This window comes from Anoplopoma fimbria, chromosome 12, assembly GCF_027596085.1.
Source record: "Anoplopoma fimbria isolate UVic2021 breed Golden Eagle Sablefish chromosome 12, Afim_UVic_2022, whole genome shotgun sequence".
NCBI lineage: Eukaryota > Metazoa > Chordata > Actinopteri > Perciformes > Anoplopomatidae > Anoplopoma > Anoplopoma fimbria.
This window is the reverse complement of record NC_072460.1, coordinates 9,441,826-9,460,463: the sequence shown is the minus strand read 5'-3', so window position 1 is coordinate 9,460,463 and position 18,638 is coordinate 9,441,826.

Here is an 18,638-nt window from a genome sequence, read left to right as displayed (position 1 = left end):
CAAAAGATATTTTTCAAAAGTGAGGATATTTTTTTCAAAAGTGAGGATATTTTTCAAAAGGATATTTTTCAAAAGTGATATTTTTTCAAAAAGTGAGGATATTTTTCAAAAGTGAGGATATTTTTAGAAAGTGAGGATATTTTTCAAAAGTGAGGATATTTTTCAAAATTTTTTTAAAGTGAGGATATTTTTCAAAAGTGAGGATATTTTTCAAAAGTGAGGATATTTTTCAAAAGTGAGGATATTTTTCAAAAGTAAGGTATTTTAATAAAGTGAGGATATTTTTCAAAAGTGAGGATATTTTTCAAAATTGAGGATATTTTTCAAAATTGAGGATATTTTTCAAAAGTGAGGATATTTTTAAAATTGAGGATATTTTTCAAAAGTGAGGATATTTTTCAAAAGTGAGGATATTTTTAAAAGTGAGGATATTTTAAAAAGTGAGGATATTTTTCAAAAGTGAGGATATTTTTCAAAAAGTGAGGATATTTTTCAAAAGTGAGGATATTTTTCAAAAAGTGAGGATATTTTTCAAAAGTGAGGATATTTTTCAAAAAGTGAGGATATTTTTCAAAAGTGAGGATATTTTAAAAAAGTGAGGATATTTTTCAAAAAGTGAGGATATTTTTCAAAAAGTGAGGATATTTTTCAAAAGTGAGGATATTTTTCAAAGATATTTTAATGTGAGGATATTTTTCAAAAGTGAGGATATTTTGAAAATTTTAATAAAAAGTGAGGATATTTTACAAAAGTGAGGATATTTTTCAAAAGTTTGAGATATTTTTCAAAAAGTGAGGATATTTTTCAAAAGTGAGGATATTTTTCAAAAAGTGAGGATATTTTTCAAAAGTGAGGATATTTTTCAAAAGTGAGGATATTTTTCAAAAGTGAGGATATTTTTCAAAAGTGAGGATATTTTTCAAAAGTGAGGATATTTTTCAAAAGTGAGGATATTTTTCAAAATTGAGGATATTTTTCAAAAGTGAGGATATTTTTCAAAAAGTGAGGATATTTTTCAAAAGCGAGGATATTTTTCAAAAGTGAGGATATTTTTCAAAAAGTGAGGATATTTTTCAAAAGTGAGGATATTTTAAAAAGTGAGGATATTTTTCAAAAGTGAGGATATTTTTCAAAAGTGAGGATTTTTTCAAAAGTGAGGATATTTTTAAAAGTGATATTTTTTCAAAATGTATTTTTCAAAAGTGAGGATATTTTTAAAGTGAGGATATTTTTCAAAAGTGAGGATATTTTTCAAAATTGAGATATTTTAATAAAGTGAGGATATTTTTCAAAAGTGAGGATATTTTTCAAAATTGAGGATATTTTTCAAAAGTGAGGATATTTTTCAAAATTGAGGATATTTTTCAAAATTGAGGATATTTTTCAAAATTGAGGATATTTTTCAAAAGTGAGGATATTTTTCAAAATATTTTTCAAAAAGTGAGGATATTTTTCAAAAAGTGAGGATATTTTTCAAAAGTGAGGATATTTTTCAAAAGTGAGGATATTTTTCAAAAGTTGTAGATATTTTAATAAAAGTGAGGATATTTTTCAAAAAGAGATATTTTTCAAAATGAGGATATTTTTCAAAAGTGAGATATTTTTCAAAAGTGAAGTGAGATATTTTTCAAAAAGTGAGGATATTTTTCAAAAGTGAGGATATTTTTCAAAAGTGAGGATATTTTTCAAAAAGTGAGGATATTTTTCAAAAAGTGAGGATATTTTTCAAAAAAAGTGAGGATATTTTTCAAAATTTTTTCAAAAGTAGATATTTTTCAAAATTGAGGATATTTTTTTCAAAATTGAGGATATTTTTCAAAAGGATATTTTTTTCAAAATTGTAGATATTTTTAAAGTGAGGATATTTTTAAAAGTGAGGATATTTTTCAAAAGTGAGGATATTTTTCAAAAGTGAGGATATTTTTCAAAAAGTGAGGATATTTTTCAAAAGTGAGGATATTTTTCAAAAGTGAGGATATTTTTCAAAAGTGAGGATAAAGTGAGATTTTTTCAAAATGAGGATATTTTTCAAAAGTGAGGATATTTTTCAAAAGTGAGGATATTTTTCAAAAGTGAGGATATTTTTCAAAAGTGAGGATATTTTTCAAAAGTGAGGATATTTTTCAAAAGTGAGGATATTTTTCAAAAGTGAGGATATTTTTCAAAAAGTGAGGATATTTTTCAAAAGTGAGGATATTTTTCAAAAGTGAGGATATTTTAAAGTGAGGATATTTTTAAAATTGAGGATATTTTTCAAAAGTGAGGATATTTTTCAAAATTTTAGGATATTTTTCAAAAGTGAGGATATTTTTCAAAAGTGATATTTTTCAAAAGTGAGGATATTTTTCAAAAGTGAGGATATTTTACAAAATTGACGATATTTTTCAAAATTGACGATATTTTTCAAAAGTGAGGATATTTTTCAAAATTGTAGATATTTTAATAAAGTGAGGATATTTTAAAAAGTGAGGATATTTTTCAAAAGTGAGGATATTTTTCAAAAGTGAGGATATTTTTCAAAAGTGAGGATATTTTTCAAAAGTGAGGATATTTTTCAAAAAGTGAGGATATTTTTCAAAAGTGAGATATTTTTTCAAAATGAGGATATTTTTTTTCAAAAGTGAGGATATTTTTCAAAAGTGAGGATATTTTAAAAAATATTTTTCAAAAGTGAGGATATTTTTCAAAAAGTGAGGATATTTTTCAAAATTGAGGATATTTTTCAAAAAGTGAGGATATTTTTCAAAAAAGTGAGGATATTTTTCAAAAGTGTAGATATTTTAATAAAGTGAGGATATTTTTCAAAAGTGAGGATATTTTTCAAAAGTGAGGATTTTTTCAAAAGTGAGGATATTTTTCAAAAAGTGAGGATATTTTTCAAAAGTGAGGATATTTTTCAAAAATTGAGGATATTTTTCAAAAAGTGAAATTTTTTCAAAAGTTGATATTTTTCAAAAGTGAGGATATTTTTCAAAAGTGGGATATTTTTCAAAAGTGAGGATATTTTTCAAAATTGAGATATTTTAATAAAATGAGGATATTTTAATAAAATTGAGGATATTTTTCAAAAGTGAGGATATTTTTCAAAAGTGAGGATATTTTTCAAAAGTGAGGATATTTTTCAAAAGTGAGGATATTTTTCAAAAGTGAGGATATTTTTCAAAAGTGAGGATATTTTTCAAAGTGAGGATATTTTTCAAAAGTGAGGATATTTTTCAAAAAGTGAGGATATTTTTTTTCAAAAGTGAGGATATTTTTCAAAATTGAGGATATTTTTCAAAGGATATTTTTAAAAGTGAGGATATTTTTTCAAAAAGTGAGGATATTTTTCAAAAGTGAGGATATTTTTCAAAAGTGAGGATATTTTTCAAAAAGTGAGGATATTTTTCAAAATTGAGGATATTTTTTCAAAAAGTGAGGATATTTTTTTTAAAGTGAGGATATTTTTCAAAAAAGTGAGGATATTTTTCAAAAAGTGAGGATATTTTTCAAAAAGTGAGGATATTTTTTAAAAGTGAGGATATTTTTCAAAATTGTGAGGATATTTTTCAAAAGTGAGGATATTTTTCAAAAGTGAGGATATTTTTCAAAATTGACGATATTTTTCAAAAGCGAGAATATTTTTCAAAAGTGAGGATATTTTTCAAAAAAGTGAGGATATTTTTCAAAATTGAGATATTTTTCAAAAGTGAGATATTTTTCAAAATTTTTCAAAAAGGATATTTTTCAAAAGTGAGGATATTTTTCAAAAGTGAGGATATTTTTCAAAAGTGAGGATATTTTTCAAAAAGTGATATTTTTCAAAAGTGATATATTTTTCAAAAGTGAGGATATTTTTCAAAATTGTGAGGATATTTTTCAAAGTGAGGATATTTTTTCAAAAGTGAGGATATTTTTCAAAAGTGAGGATATTTTTCAAAAGTGAGGATATTTTTAAAATAAATTGAGGATATTTTTTTCAAAAAGTGAGGATATTTTTGAAAAGTGAGATTTTTTTTCAAAATTGAGGATATTTTTCAAAAGTGTGTATATTTTACAAAAAGTGAGGATATTTTTCAAAATTGTAGATATTTTAATAAAGTGAGGATATTTTAATAAAAGTGAGGATATTTTTTTTCAAAAAGTGAGGATATTTTTCAAAATGAGGATATTTTTCAAAAGTGAGGATATTTTTCAAAAGTGAGGATATTTTTTTTTCAAAAGTGAGGATATTTTTCAAAAGTGAGGATATTTTTCAAAAGTGAGGATATTTTTCAAAAGTGAGGATATTTTCCAAAGTGAGGATATTTTTCAAAAGTGAGGATATTTTTCAAAAGTGAGGATATTTTTCAAAAGTGAGGATATTTTTTTTTCAAAAGTGAGGATATTTTTCAAAAGTGATATTTTTCAAAAAGATATTTTTCAAAAATATGAGGATATTTTTCAAAAGTGAGGATATTTTTCAAAAGTGAGGATATTTTTCAAAAAGTGAGGATATATTTTTAAAGTGAGGATATTTTACAAAAGGGATATTTTTCAAAAGTGAGGATATTTTTCAAAAGTGAGGATATTTTTTCAAAAGTGAGGATATTTTTCAAAAGTGAGGATATTTTTCAAAATGAGGATATTTTTCAAAAGTGAGGATATTTTTCAAAATTGACGATATTTTAATAAAGTGAGGATATTTTTCAAAAGTGAGGATATTTTTCAAAAAGTGAGGATATTTTAATAAAAGTGAGGATATTTTTCAAAAGTGAGGATATTTTTCAAAAAGTAGATATTTTTCAAAAGTGAGGATATTTTTCAAAAGTGAGGATATTTTTCAAAAGTGAGGATATTTTTCAAAAAAGTGAGGATATTTTTCAAAAGTGAGGATATTTTTCAAAAGTGAGGATATTTTTCAAAAGTGAGGATATTTTTCAAAATTGAGGATATTTTTCAAAATTGACGATATTTTTAAAGTGAGGATATTTTTTTCAAAAGTGAGGATTTTTTTCAAAAGTGAGGATATTTTTCAAAAGTGAGGATATTTTTCATTTTTTTTCAAAGTGAGGATATTTTTCAAAAGTGAAAAAGTGGATATTTTTCAAAAAGTGAGGATATTTTTTTGAGGATATTTTTCAAAAGTGAGGATATTTTTCAAAAAGTGAGATATTTTTCAAAAGTGAGGATATTTTTCAAAAGGATATTTTAAAAAGTGAGGATATTTTTCAAAAGTGAGGATATTTTTCAAAAGTGAGGATATTTTTCAAAAGTGAGGATATTTTTCAAAATTGTACATATTTTTCAAAAGTGAGGATATTTTTCAAAAGTGAGGATATTTTTCAAAAGTGAGATATTTTTCAAAAGTGAGGATATTTTTCAAAAGTGAGGATATTTTTCAAAATGAGGATATTTTTCAAAAGTGAGGATATTTTTTAAAATGAGGATATTTTTCAAAAGTGAGGATATTTTTCAAAAAGTGAGGATATTTTTCAAAAGTGAGGATATTTTTCAAAAGTGAGATATTTTTCAAAAGTGAGATATTTTTTCAAAAGTGAGGATATTTTTTTTCAAAAAGTGAGGATATTTTTCAAAAGTGAGGATATTTTTCAAAAGTGAGGATATTTTTCAAAAGTGAGGATATTTTTCAAAAAGTGAGGATATTTTTCAAAAGTGAGGATATTTTTCAAAATTTTTTTAAAATTGTGATATTTTTTCAAAAAGTGAGGATATTTTTCAAAAAAGTGAGGATATTTTTCAAAATTGAGATATTTTTTTCAAAAGTGAGGATATTTTTCAAAATTGAGATATTTTAATAAAAATTGAGGATATTTTTCAAAAGTGAGGATATTTTTCAAAAAGTGAGGATATTTTTCAAAATTGAGATATTTTTCAAAAGTGAGGATATTTTTCAAAAGTGAGGATATTTTTCAAAATTGAGGATATTTTTCAAAAGTGAGGATATTTTTAAAAGGATATTTTTCAAAAGTGAGATATTTTTTTCAAAAGTGAGGATATTTTTCAAAAGTGAGGATATTTTTCAAAAGTGAGGATATTTTTCAAAAAGTGAGTGATATTTTTTCAAAAGTGAGGATATTTTTCAAAAGTGAGGATATTTTTAAAATTGAGGATATTTTTCAAAAAAGTGAGGATATTTTTCAAAAGTGAGGATATTTTTCAAAAGTGAGGATATTTTTCAAAAGTGAGGATATTTTTAAAATTGAGGATATTTTTTTTCAAAAGTGAGGATATTTTTCAAAAGTGAGGATATTTTCAAAATTGAGATATTTTAATAAAGTGAGGATATTTTTCAAAAGTGAGGATATTTTTCAAAAGTGAGGATATTTTTCAAAAGTGAGGATATTTTTCAAAAGTGAGGATATTTTTCAAATTGAGATATTTTTCAAAAGTGAGGATATTTTTCAAAAGTGAGGATATTTTTCAAAAGTGAGGATATTTTTCAAAAGTGAGGATATTTTTCAAAAGTGAGGATATTTTTCAAAAGTGAGGATATTTTTCAAAAGTGAGGATATTTTTAAAAATTGACGATATTTTTCAAAAGTGAGGATATTTTTCAAAAAAGTGAGGATATTTTTCAAAATTGAGATATTTTTCAAAAGAGGATATTTTTCAAAGTGATATATTTTTCAAAATTGTAGGATATTTTTCAAAAGTGAGGATATTTTTCAAAAAGTGAGGATATTTTTGAGGATAAAAAATGAGATATTTTTCAAAAGTGAGGATATTTTTCAAAAGTGAGGATATTTTTCAAAAGTGAGGATATTTTTCAAAATTCAAAGTGAGGATATTTTTCAAAATAAAAGTGAGGATATTTTTCAAAAGTGAGGATATTTTTCAAAAAGTGAGGATATTTTTCAAAAAGTGAGGATATTTTTCAAAAAGTGAGGATATTTTTCAAAAGTGAGGATATTTTTCAAAAAGTGAGGATATTTTTCAAAAGTGAGGATATTTTTCAAAAAGTGAGGATATTTTTCAAAAGTGAGGATATTTTTGAAATATTTTTTTTAAAAAGTGAGGATATTTTAAAAAAGTGAGGATATTTTTTAAAAAAGTGAGGATGTTTTTCAAAATTGACGATATTTTAAAAAGTGAGGATATTTTTCAAAATGAGGATATTTTTTTTAAAGTGAGGATATTTTTCAAAAAGTGATATTTTTCAAAAGTGAGGATATTTTTCAAAATTGAGGATATTTTTCAAAAGTGAGGATATTTTTCAAAAGTGAGGATATTTTTCAAAAGTGAGGATATTTTTCAAAAGTGAGGATATTTTTCAAAAAGTGAGGATATTTTTCAAAAGTGAGGATATTTTTCAAAAGTGAGGATATTTTTAAAATTGATATATATTTTAATAAAGTGAGGATATTTTTCAAAATTGTAGATATTTTAATAAAGTGAGGATATTTTTCAAAAGTGAGGATATTTTTCAAAAGTGAGGATATTTTTCAAAATTGAGGATATTTTTCAAAAGTGAGGATATTTTTCAAAAGTGAGGATATTTTTTTTTCAAAAAGTGAGGATATTTTTCAAAAAGTGAGGATATTTTTCAAAAGTGAATATTTTTAAAATTTTGAGGATATTTTTCAAAAGTGAGGATATTTTTCAAAAGTGATATTTTTCAAAAGTGAGGATATTTTTCAAAATTGAGGATATTTTTCAAAATGAGGATATTTTAATAAAAGTGAGGATATTTTTCAAAAGTGAGGATATTTTTTTAAAAAGTGAGGATATTTTTCAAAAGTGAGGATATTTTTCAAAAGTGAGGATATTTTTCAAAAGTGAGGATATTTTTCAAAAGTGAGGATATTTTTCAAAATTGTAGATATTTTTCAAAAGTGAGGATATTTTTCAAAAGTGAGGATATTTTTCAAAAGTGAGGATATTTTTCAAAAGTGAGGATATTTTTCAAAAGTGAGGATATTTTTCAAAAGTGAGGATATTTTTCAAAAGTGAGGATATTTTTCAAAAGTGAGGATATTTTTCAAAAGTGAGGATATTTTTCAAAAGTGAGGATATTTTTCAAAAAGTGAGGATATTTTTCAAAAGTGAGGATATTTTTCAAAATTGTGAGGATATTTTTCAAAAGTGAAATATTTTAGTGATATTTTTTTCAAAAGTGAGGATATTTTCCAAAGTGAGGATATTTTTCAAAAGTGAGGATATTTTTCAAAAGTGAGGATATTTTTCAAAAGTGAGGATATTTTTCAAAAAGTGAGGATATTTTTCAAAAGTGAGGATATTTTTCAAAAGTGAGGATATTTTTCAAAATTGAGGATATTTTTCAAAAGTGAGGATATTTTTCAAAAGTGAGGATATTTTTCAAAAGTGAGGATATTTTTCAAAAGTGAGGATATTTTTCAAAAGTGAGGATATTTTTCAAAAGTGAGGATATTTTTCAAAAAGTGAGATATTTTTTAAAGTGAGGATATTTTTCAAAAAAAGTGAGGATATTTTTCAAAATTGACGATATTTTAATAAAGTGAGGATATTTTTCAAAAGTGAGGATATTTTTCAAAAGTGAGGATATTTTTCAAAAAGTGAGGATATTTTTGAGGATAAAAAGTGAGGATATTTTTCAAAAGTGAGGATATTTTTCAAAAGTGAGGATATTTTTCAAAAGTGAGGATATTTTTTTCAAAAAGTGAGGATATTTTTCAAAAAGTGAGGATATTTTTCAAAAGTGAGGATATTTTTCAAAAGTGAGATATTTTTCAAAGTGAGGATATTTTTCAAAAAGTGAGGATATTTTTCAAAAGTGAGGATATTTTTCAAAAGTGAGGATATTTTTCAAAAGTGAGGATATTTTTTGAGAAAAAAAGTGAGGATATTTTTCAAAATGAGTATATTTTTCAAAAGTGAGGATATTTTTCAAAAGTGAGGATATTTTTCAAAATTGATATTTTTCAAAAGTGAGGATATTTTTCAAAAGTTTTCAAAAGTGATATTTTTCAAAAGTGAGGATATTTTTCAAAGTGAGGATATTTTTCAAAATGAGGATATTTTTCATTTTTCAAAAGTGAGGATATTTTTCAAAAGTGAGATATTTTTAAAAAGTGAGGATATTTTTCAAAAGTGAGGATATTTTTCAAAATTGATTTTTTTCAAAAGTGATATATTTTTCAAAATGAGGATATTTTTCAAAAGTGAGGATATTTTTCAAAAGTGAGGATATTTTTCAAAAGTGAGGATATTTTTCAAAAGTGAGGATATTTTTCAAAGTGAGGATATTTTTCAAAAGTGAGGATATTTTTCAAAAGTGAGGATATTTTTCAAAAGTGAGGATATTTTTCAAAAGTGAGGATATTTTTCAAAAAGTGAGGATATTTTTCAAAAAGTGAGGATATTTTTCAAAATTGACGATATTTTTCAAAAGTGAGGATATTTTTCAAAATTGAGGATATTTTTCAAAGTGAGGATATTTTTAAAAGTGAGGATATTTTTCAAAAGTGAGGATATTTTTCAAAATTTTAAAAGTGATATTTTTCAAAAGTGAGGATTTTTTTCAAAAGTGAGGATATTTTTCAAAAGTGAGGATATTTTTCAAAATTGAGGATATTTTTCAAAAGTGAGGATATTTTTCAAAAGTGAGGATATTTTTCAAAATTGTACATATTTTTCAAAAGTGAGGATATTTTTCAAAATTGTGATATTTTTTCAAAATTGAGGATATTTTTTAAAAGTGAGGATATTTTTCAAAAGTGAGGATATTTTTCAAAAGTGAGGATATTTTTCAAAAGTGAGGATATTTTTCAAAAGTGAGGATATTTTTCAAAAGTGAGGATATTTTTCAAAAAGTGAGGATATTTTTCAAAAGTGAGGATATTTTTCAAAAGTGAGGATATTTTTCAAAAGCGAGGATATTTTTCAAAAGTGAGGATATTTTTCAAAAATTGACGATATTTTTCAAAAGTGAGGATATTTTTCAAAAGTGAGGATATTTTTCAAAATTGAAGATTTTTTTCAAAAGTGAGAATATTTTTCAAAAGTAAGGTATTTTAATAAAATGAGGATATTTTTCAAAAGTGAGGATATTTTTCAAAAGTGAGGATATTTTCCAAAGTGAGGATATTTTTCAAAAGTGAGGATATTTTTCAAAAGTGAGGATATTTTTCAAAAGTGAGGATATTTTTCAAAAAGTGAGGATATTTTTCAAAATTGAGGATATTTTTTCAAAAAGTGAGAAAAAAAGTGAGGATATTTTTCAAAAGTGAGGATATTTTTCAAAAGTGAGGATATTTTTCAAAAGTGAGGATATTTTTCAAAAGTGAGGATATTTTTCAAAAGTGAGGATATTTTTCAAAAGTGAGGATATTTTTAAAAAGTGAGGATATTTTTCAAAAGTGAGGATATTTTTCAAAAGTGAGGATATTTTTCAAAAGTGAGGATATTTTCCAAAGTGAGGATATTTTTCAAAAAGTGTAGATATTTTACAAAAGTGAGGATATTTTTCAAAAGTGAGGATATTTTTCAAAAGTGAGGATATTTTTCAAAAGCGAGGATATTTTTCAAAAAGTGAGATATTTTAAAAAAGTGAGGATATTTTTCAAAAGTGAGGATATTTTTCAAAATGAAGTGAGGATATTTTTCAAAAGTGAGGATATTTTTTTCAAAAAGTGAGGATATTTTTCAAAAAGTGAGGATATTTTTCAAAAAGTGAGGATATTTTTCAAAAGTGAGGATATTTTTCAAAAGTGAGGATATTTTTCAAAAAGTGAGGATATTTTTTCAAAAAGTGAGGATATTTTTCAAAAGTGAGGATATTTTTCAAAAGTGAGATATTTTTTCAAAAGTGAGGATATTTTTAAAAAAGTGAGGATATTTTTCAAAAGTGAGGATATTTTTAAAAAAGTGAGGATATTTTTCAAAATGATGATATTTTTCAAAAGTGAGGATATTTTTCAAAAGTGAGGATATTTTTCAAAAGTGAGGATATTTTTCAAAAAGTGAGGATATTTTTCAAAAGTGAGGATATTTTTCAAAAGTGATATTTTTCAAAAGTGATATTTTTTCAAAATTGAGGATATTTTTCAAAAGTGAGGATATTTTTCAAAAGTGAGGATATTTTTCAAAAGTGAGGATATTTTTCAAAAAGTGAGGATATTTTTCAAAAGTGAGGATATTTTTCAAAATTTACGATATTTTAATAAAGTGAGGATATTTTTCAAAAGTGAGGATATTTTTCAAAAGTGAGGATATTTTTCAAAATTGAGGATATTTTTCAAAAGTGAGGATATTTTTCAAAAAGTGAGGATATTTTTCAAAAAGTGAGGATATTTTTCAAAAAGTGAGGATATTTTTTTTTCAAAAGTGAGGATATTTTTCAAAAGTGAGGATATTTTTCAAAAGTGAGATATATTTTTCAAAAGTGAGGATATTTTTCAAAAGTGAGGATATTTTTCAAAAGTGAGGATATTTTTCAAAAGTGAGGATATTTTTCAAAAAGTGAGGATATTTTTCAAAAGTGAGGATATTTTTCAAAAGTGAGGATATTTTTCAAAAGTGAGGATATTTTTCAAAAGTGAGGATATTTTTGAAAATTTTAATAAAGTGAGGATATTTTACAAAAGTGAGGATATTTTTCAAAAGTGAGGATATTTTTCAAAAGTGAGGATATTTTTCAAAAGTGAGGATATTTTTCAAAATTGTAGATATTTTAATAAAGTGAGGATATTTTACAAAAGTGAGGATATTTTTCAAAAGTGAGGATATTTTTCAAAATGAGATATTTTAATAAAATTGAGGATATTTTTCAAAAGTGAGGATATTTTTCAAAAGTGAGGATATTTTTCAAAAGTGAGGATATTTTTCAAAAGTGAGGATATTTTTCAAAAGTGAGGATATTTTTCAAAAGTGAGGATATTTTTCAAAAGTGAGGATATTTTTCAAAAGTGAGGATATTTTTCAAAAGTGAGGATATTTTTCAAAAGTGAGGATATTTTAATAAAGTGAGGATATTTTTCAAAAGTGAGGATATTTTTCAAAATTGAGGATATTTTTCAAAATTTACGATATTTTAATAAAGTGAGGATATTTTTCAAAAGTGAGGATATTTTTCAAAAGTGAGGATATTTTTCAAAAGTGAGGATATTTTTCAAAAAGTGAGGATATTTTTCAAAAGTGAGGATATTTTTAAAATTGAGGATATTTTTCAAAAGTGAGGATATTTTTCAAAAAGTGAGGATATTTTTCAAAATTGAGGATATTTTTCAAAAGTGAGGATATTTTCAAAAGTGAGGATATTTTTCAAAAGTGAGGATATTTTTCAAAATTGTAGATATTTTAATAAAGTGAGGATATTTTAATAAAGTGAGGATATTTTTCAAAAGTGAGGATATTTTTCAAAAGTGAGGATATTTTTCAAAAGTGAGGATATTTTTCAAAAAGTGAGGATATTTTTCAAAAGTGATTTTTCATATTTTTTCAAAAGTGAGGATATTTTTCAAAAGTGAGGATATTTTTCAAAAGTGAGGATATTTTTCAAAAGTGAGGATATTTTTCAAAAGTGAGGATATTTTTCAAAAAGTGAGGATATTTTTCAAAAGTGAGGATATTTTTCAAAAGTGTAGATATTTTTCAAAAGTGAGGATATTTTTCAAAAGTGAGGATATTTTTCAAAAGTGAGGATATTTTTCAAAAGTGAGGATATTTTTCAAAAGTGAGATATTTTAATAAAGTGAGGATATTTTTCAAAAGTGAGGATATTTTTCAAAAGTGAGGATATTTTTCAAAATTGAGATATTTTTCAAAGTGACGATATTTTTCAAAAGTGTAGATATTTTAATAAAGTGAGGATATTTTTCAAATATTTTTAATAAAGTGAGATATTTTAATAAAAAGTGAGGATATTTTTCAAAAGTGAGGATATTTTTCAAAAGTGAGATATTTTAAAAAGTGAGGATATTTTTCAAAAGTGAGGATATTTTTCAAAATTGAGGATATTTTTCAAAAGTGATATTTTTTCAAAAGTGAGGATATTTTTCAAAAGTGAGGATATTTTTCAAAAGCGAGGATATTTTTCAAAAGTGAGGATATTTTTCAAAGTGAGGATATTTTTCAAAAGTGAGATATTTTAATAAAGTTTTTTTAAAAGTGAGGATATTTTTCAAAAGTGAGGATATTTTTCAAAAGTGAGGATATTTTTCAAAAGTGAGGATATTTTAATAAAGTGAGGATATTTTTCAAAAGTGAGGATATTTTTCAAAAGTGAGGATATTTTTCAAAAGTGAGGATATTTTTCAAAAGTAAGGTATTTTAATAAAGTGAGGATATTTTTCAAAAGTAGGAGGATATTTTTCAAAAAAGTGAGGATATTTTTCAAAAGAGATGATATTTTTCAAAAGTGAGGATATTTTTCAAAAGTAAGTTATTTTATAAAATTGAGGATATTTTTCAAAAGTGAGGATATTTTTCAAAAGTGAGGATATTTTTCAAAAAGTGAGGATATTTTTCAAAATTGAGGATATTTTAATAAAGTGAGGATATTTTTCAAAAGTGAGGATATTTTTCAAAAGTGAGGATATTTTTCAAAAGTGAGGATATTTTTCAAAAGTGAGGATATTTTTCAAAATTGTGAGGATATTTTTAGAAAGTGAGGATATTTTTCAAAAGTGAGGATATTTTTCAAAATTAAAAAGTGAGGATATTTTTCAAAAGTGAGGATATTTTTCAAAAGTGAGGATATTTTTCAAAAGTGAGGATATTTTTCAAAAGTGAGGATATTTTTCAAAAGTGAGGATATTTTTCAAAAAGTGAGGATATTTTTCAAAATTGACGATATTTTTCAAAATTGTAGATATTTTAATAAAGTGAGGATATTTTTCAAAAGTGAGGATATTTTTCAAAATTGTAGATATTTTAATAAAGTGAGGATATTTTACAAAAGTGATGATATCTTTCAAAAGTGAGGATATTTTACAAAAGTGAAGTATTTTAACAAAGTGAGGATATTTTTCTAAAGTGAGGATATTTTTCAAAAGTGAGGATATTTTTCAAAATTGAGGATATTTTTCAAAAGTGAGGATATTTTTCAAAATTGAGGATATTTTTCAAAAGTGAGGATATTTTTCAAAAGTGAGGATATTTTTCAAAAGTGAGGATATTTTTCAAAAGTGAGGATATTTTTCAAAAGTGAGGATATTTTTCAAAAGTGAGGATATTTTTCAAAAGTGAGGATATTTTTCAAAAGTGAGGATATTTTTCAAAAGTGAGGATATTTTTAAAAAGTGAGGATGTTTTCCAAAGTGAGGATATTTTTCAAAAGTGAGGATATTTTTTTCAAAAGTGAGGATATTTTTCAAAATATTGAGGATATTTTTTCAAAATTGAGGATATTTTTCAAAATTGAGGATATTTTTCAAAAGTGAGGATATTTTAATAAAAAGTGAGGATATTTTAGTAAAGTGAGGATATTTTTCAAAAGTGAGGATATTTTTCAAAATTGAGGATATTTTTCAAAAGTGAGGATATTTTTGAGGATATTTTTCAAAAAGTGAGGATATTTTTCAAAAGTGAGGATATTTTTCAAAAGTGAGGATATTTTTCAAAAAGTGAGGATATTTTTAAAAAGTGAGGATATTTTTCAAAAAGTGAGGATATTTTTCAAAAGTGAGGATATTTTTCAAAAGTGAGGATATTTTTCAAAAGTGAGGATATTTTTCAAAAGTGAGGATATTTTTCAAAAGTGAGGATATTTTTCAAAAGTGAGGATATTTTTCAAAATTGTAGATATTTTTCAAAGTGAGGATATTTTCCAAAGTGAGGATGTTTTCCAAAGTGAGGATATTTTTCAAAAGTGAGGATATTTTTCAAAAGTGAGGATATTTTTCAAAAGTGAGGATATTTTTCAAAAGTGAGGATATTTTTCAAAAGTGAGGATATTTTTCAAAAGTGAGGATATTTTAATAAAGTGAGGATATTTTTCAAAAGTGAGGATATTTTTCAAAATTGAGATATTTTAATAAAGTGAGGATATTTTTCAAAAGTGAGGATATTTTTGAAAATTTTAATAAAGTGAGGATATTTTACAAAAGTGAGGATATTTTTCAAAAGTGAGGATATTTTTCAAAAGTGAGGATATTTTAATAAAGTGAGGATATTTTTCAAAAGTGAGGATATTTTTCAAAAGTGAGGATATTTTTCAAAATTGACGATATTTTTCAAAAAATATTTTTCAAAAAGTGAGGATATTTTTCAAAAGTGAGGATATTTTTCAAAAGTGAGGATATTTTTAAAAAAGTGAGGATATTTTTCAAAAGTGAGGATATTTTTCAAAAGTGAGGATATTTTTCAAAAGTGAGGATATTTTTCAAAAGTGTAGATATTTTTATAAAGTGAGGATATTTTTCAAAAGTGAGGATATTTTACAAAAGTGAGGATATTTTTCAAAATTGTAGATATTTTAATAAAGTGAGGATATTTTTCAAAAGTGAGGATATTTTTCAAAAGTGAGGATATTTTTCAAAAGTGAGGATATTTTTCAAAAGTGAGGATATTTTTCAAAAGTGTAGATATTTTTCAAAAGTGAGGATATTTTTCAAAAGTGAGGATATTTTTCAAAAGTGAGGATATTTTTCAAAAGTGAGGATATTTTTCAAAAGTGAGGATATTTTTCAAAAGTGAATATTTTTCAAAAGTGAGGATATTTTTCAAAAGTGAGGATATTTTTCAAAAGTGAGGATATTTTTCAAAAGTGAGGATATTTTTCAAAAGTGAGGATATTTTTCAAAAGTGAGGATATTTTTCAAAAGTGAGGATATTTTTCAAAATTGAGGATATTTTTCAAAAGTGAGGATATTTTTCAAAAGTGAGGATATTTTTCAAAAGTGTAGATATTTTAATAAAATTGAGATATTTTTTTAAAAAGTGAGGATATTTTTCAAAAGTGAGGATATTTTTCAAAAGTGAGGATATTTTTCAAAAGTGAGGATATTTTAATAAAGTGAGGATATTTTTCAAAAAGTGAGGATATTTTTCAAAAGTGAGGATATTTTTATTTTTCAAAAGTGAGGATATTTTTCAAAAGTGAGGATATTTTTCAAAAGTGAGGATATTTTTCAAAAAAGTGAGGATATTTTTCAAAAAGTGAGGATATTTTTCAAAAGTGAGGATATTTTTCAAAAGTGAGGATATTTTTCAAAAGTGAGGATATTTTAATAAAGTGAGGAATTTTTAAAAAGTGAGGATATTTTTCAAAAGTGAGGATATTTTTCAAAAAGTGAGGATATTTTTCAAAAGTGAGGATATTTTTCAAAATATTTTTCAGGATATTTTTCAAAAGTGAGGATATTTTAACAAAGTGAGGATATTTTTCAAAATTGAGGATATTTTTCAAAATTGTAGATATTTTAATAAAGTGAGGATATTTTTCAAAAGTGAGGATATTTTTCAAAAGTGAGGATATTTTTCAAAAGTGAGGATATTTTTCAAAAGTGAGGATATTTTTCAAAAGTGAGGATATTTTTAGAAAGTGAGGATATTTTTCAAAAGTGAGGATATTTTTCAAAAAGTGAGGATATTTTTCAAAAGTGAGGATATTTTTTTGAAAAGTGAGGATATTTTTCAAAAGTGAGGATATTTTCCAAAGTGAGGATATTTTTCAAAAGTGAGGATATTTTTCAAAAGTGAGGATATTTTTCAAAAGTGAGGATATTTTTCAAAAGTGAGGATATTTTAATAAAGTGAGGATATTTTTCAAAATTGTAGATATTTTAATAAAGTGAGGATATTTTTCAAAATTGAGGATATTTTTCAAAAGTGAGGATATTTTTAAAAAGTGAGGATATTTTTCAAAAGTGAGGATATTTTTCAAAAGTGAGGATATTTTTCAAAATTGAGGATATTTTTCAAAAGTGAGGATATTTTAAAAAAGTGAGGATATTTTTCAAAAAGTGAGGATATTTTTCAAAAAGTGAGGATATTTTTCAAAAGTGAGGATATTTTAAAAAGTGAGGATATTTTTCAAAAGTGAGGATATTTTTCAAAATTGAGGATATTTTTCAAAAGTGAGGATATTTTTCAAAAGTGAGGATATTTTTCAAAAGTGAGGATATTTTTCAAAAGTGAGGATATTTTTCAAAAGTGAGGATATTTTTCAAAATTGTGAGGATATTTTAATAAAGTGAGGATATTTTTCAAAAGTGAGGATATTTTTCAAAAGTGAGGATATTTTTCAAAAGTGAGGATATTTTTCAAAAGTGAGGATATTTTTTAAAAAGTGAGGATATTTTTCAAAAGTGAGGATATTTTTCAAAATTTTTGAGGATATTTTTCAAAAGTGAGGATATTTTTCAAAAGTGAGGATATTTTTCAAAAGTGAGGATATTTTTCAAAAGTGAGGATATTTTTCAAAAGTGAGGATATTTTTCAAAAGTGAGGATATTTTAATAAAGTGAGGATATTTTTCAAAAGTGAGGATATTTTTCAAAAAGTGAGGATATTTTTCAAAAGTGAGGATATTTTTCAAAAGTGAGGATATTTTTCAAAAGTGAGGATATTTTTCAAAATTGTAGATATTTTAATAAAGTGAGGATATTTTAAAAAGTGAGGATATTTTTCAAAAGCGAGGATATTTTTCAAAATTGAGGATATTTTTCAAAAGTGAGGATATTTTTCAAAAGTGAGGATATTTTTCAAAATTGAGGATATTTTTCAAAAGTGAGGATATTTTTCAAAAGTGAGGATATTTTTCAAAAGTGAGGATATTTTTCAAAAGTGAGGATATTTTTCAAAAGTGAGGATATTTTTAGAAATTGAGGATATTTTTCAAAAAGTGAGGATATTTTTCAAAAGTGAGGATATTTTAAAAAGTGAGGATATTTTTCAAAAGTGAGGATATTTTTCAAAAGTGAGGATATTTTTCAAAAGTGAGGATATTTTTCAAAAAGTGAGGATATTTTTCAAAAGTGAGGATATTTTTCAAAAGTGAGGATATTTTAAAAATTTTAGATATTTTTCAAAAGTGAGGATATTTTTCAAAAGTGAGGATATTTTTCAAAAAGTGAGGATATTTTTCAAAATTGTGAGAGATATTTTTCAAAAGTGAGGATATTTTTCAAAAGTGAGGATATTTTTCAAAAGTGAGGATATTTTTCAAAAGTGAGGATATTTTTCAAAAGTGAGATATTTTAATAAAGTGAGGATATTTTTCAAAAGTGAGGATATTTTTCAAAAGTGAGGATATTTTTCAAAAAGTGAGGATATTTTTCAAAAGTGAGGATATTTTTCAAAAGTGAGGATATTTTTCAAAAGTGAGGATATTTTTCAAAATTGAGGATATTTTTAATAAAGTGAGGATATTTTTCAAAAGTGAGATATTTTAAAAAGTGAGGATATTTTTCAAAAAGTGAGGATATTTTAAAAAAGTGAGGATATTTTTCAAAAAGTGAGGATATTTTTCAAAAGTGAGGATATTTTTCAAAAGTGAGGATATTTTTCAAAAGTGAGGATATTTTTGAGGATATTTTTCAAAATTGTGAGGATATTTTTCAAAATGAGGATATTTTTCAAAAGTGGATATTTTTCAAAAGTGAGATATTTTAATAAAGTGAGGATATTTTTCAAAAGTGAGGATATTTTTCAAAATTGTAGATATTTTTCAAAAGTGAGGATATTTTTCAAAAGTGAGGATATTTTTCAAAATTGTAGATATTTTTAATAAAGTT